We start from the raw sequence: 2,894 nt of genomic DNA on the forward strand, positions 1-2,894 counted from the left end.
CAGTGGCATCCTGTACATACCATCTTTAAATAGCTGATGGCAAAAGAAGATTTGACTTATGTAGCCAGTGAGTTAATGTTGGCAGCAGTCTCAGCCCAAGTGTGGACAATTAGCTAGCAGCCCTAGTGGAAACGCTTTGCTTTGTCTTGGTGCTAAATCACTGGCAAGGCTGTCATTCTCTATTAGCTCCCTGTTGTGACCCATGAGATGGCAAATCAGGTTCAAACACAGGCACTTGTGTCTTGCAGGCAGCAGTCCCAGAAAACACAGCATTGCTGTCACATAAACAAATACCACTGTGTGAAACGTGTGCTTTAAACCTCTGAAAATTCAACAGAAAATAATTTTTCTTTTGTCTTGCTGCTACTCCTGCATTTATAAATAGAGTGCCTTGCTGGATAATCCCGTTTCCCCCCCTGCATTTCCAAAGTGCTTCTAGAAGTTCCCATGTGACCTCTACCATTGTTTCCCTTTTTGCCCTATACCTGCATATGCAGTACATGTATTGTGTTCAAGGTAGTGCAGAATTCAGGTAAAGAGGTGTAATCAGCCTGTGCTTTATAGAGGCAACTCCCCTGTAGGAAGCTGCACCATCAGAGCTAAATACTGCAGCTGACAGGTAATTACACAGACAGTCTATCATACATTACCATAACCTGCTACCTAGTGTGAACCCTGGCACGAAGAAGCAATAAAATGATCCTTACATGTTCTAGCTTCCTATAAGATGAAGTGAGGCAAGTTAGCCAAAACTATACTTAGTTACCATGTTAGTTACCACTGTCCTTCCCTGCAGAATTGCAGCTTTTTGTCACTGTCAGTTTTCCTAGAAAATACAGACCAAGACCTGGGTGGACATTCAGGAGAGAGCTTTTGTAACCTTTATCTTGTTTTACGTATTTATACTGGACTAGCCATGTGCTGTCCCTAATAAATTAAGCCTCGCGGTGCCCTCATTAGGTGGAAAAAGCATTATTGTTCTAACTTATTGAGGAATAGAGAAGATTGACTTGTACTTTAACTGCACAGCAGAGATCAGGCTAGAAACTGCACTTTCCGAATTCCAGTCAAATAGGCCTAAGTTTTGCAAGTGGCAGCCTGTGTTCTAGGAAAAACAGGTTTAGTCTGTGACCTGTGCATGCGACCACATACATATACACAAGGCTGCAGCAAATGCTTGCAAATCTGGCATCCGTTATTGCCTATGCAATTGGTATCACAAAAATCTGTCCATCAGTATAACACCCATAGAAAAGAATATGTTGTGTTCGTCTTACTGGCTTATACATATGGAAGCTTAAAAGGCTGAAAATAAGGGACTTAGTCTTTTACATATTGTTTTGGAAGAGAAAAGAATGACTTAATTCTGGCTACATAGGTATCCAGGAGTGAATACAGCCATTGCCTGCAGATACTACTTTTCCCAAGAAAATGGCAGCAACCAATACTGAAGAGTAACATTAATCAATGAACCTTCTGAAGCAAACTTCAGAGATAGCCTATGAATGAAAAACTTGTTTCCCAGAGCAGGACAAGGGAGCTGTCAACAGTTATGCATTACCTGTGCATTTCTATGTATGTACGAATGACCATAGAGAAGGTCAAGAAAAAAAACCCAAACAATTTGTGAGTGAACTCCTCAGGATCAAGATTATTAAACTGCTAGTTTTTCAAGAAATAGTAGGACATTTATTTTTCTCTTCTGACTGCAAAGCAGTGTGATTTAAAAAATGCACTTCCTCACAAGTAGGCGGAAAACTATGGAATTTGAAGTAAAGGCTACATCCACATCTCTCTCACATGTTTAAACAATGCAGACCAAAGAAGAGATCAGCTGCTTGCATGATCAACAGGTCTTGGCATTATAGTTACAATCCATTTTACAGATACTGGGGAATTCAGCTAACATAGAAGATTGCATGGACTCATGGAAAAGACAACACTTTTTGTGTTTGAGAGGTACTCTATGGTCAAGCCAAGGAGGTAATACATCTTAATTAACTTTCAAACTTTCAAAAGGGCCTGAACTAATCAAGCAGGGCTTGATCTATCCCTTCTTACTAGTCACAACATGGCACTTAAAGGACTATTGCTCTTTCCCCGCATGCTAGATAAGTAAATAATTAGCATCCTTGTACTTCAGTTAATGACAAAAGCTCAATGCAAAATTAGAATATATTTTCTAAAATAGAAAAAAGAAAGAGGTATGGGGGGGGTTAGCATTAGTTTTGTTCATGTGTGGAGACATCACAAACACCACATAAAGCACAGACGCATAACACTGGGCTGGTAATATCTAAAAACTGTAGATTGCACATGTCAAGCAATTATATGTCAGTCACCCCCTGAAAACATAGTATGCCCACACTTCAGAACAATCTTTCACATGGATTAACTCTCCTGATTCATTTGTCCAGAAGTTCAAGAAAAAACAGATGTACTATTTTCATAGCATCAACTGCAAAGTACTTTGTACCTCAGGTGTTTTCTTTTTAGGGACATTTTAACATCTATCAAAATCTACTGCTTATGAAATTTCTGTGCGGAGTCCTAGCAACATGACAAAACTTGTATAATAAAAGCATCTGTTGAATACTGTTATCTTTCATGGGATAACCCTCAATGTTACCAAAATGTGCACCACCATCAGTTTTAATGTTTCTGACACAGATAACACAACATTTGTTCCTTTACCATTGACCAACTTGCTGACTTTCAATTTTGCATGTGAATGCATCCTGATTTCAGTGCTGTGACAGCTATATATATGTCAATGATCACACATCTACTGCTCTGTTTTCAATTGATCCAATGATGAATAACCATTATTATACAGATCTGGGTGCTTTTAATCCTTCTTTCTCAAAGCACATCTAATTTTCTTACTTCAGTTT

This window comes from Charadrius vociferus, unplaced genomic scaffold, assembly GCF_000708025.1.
Source record: "Charadrius vociferus isolate BGI_N301 unplaced genomic scaffold, ASM70802v2 scaffold235, whole genome shotgun sequence".
Classification (NCBI taxonomy): domain Eukaryota; kingdom Metazoa; phylum Chordata; class Aves; order Charadriiformes; family Charadriidae; genus Charadrius; species Charadrius vociferus.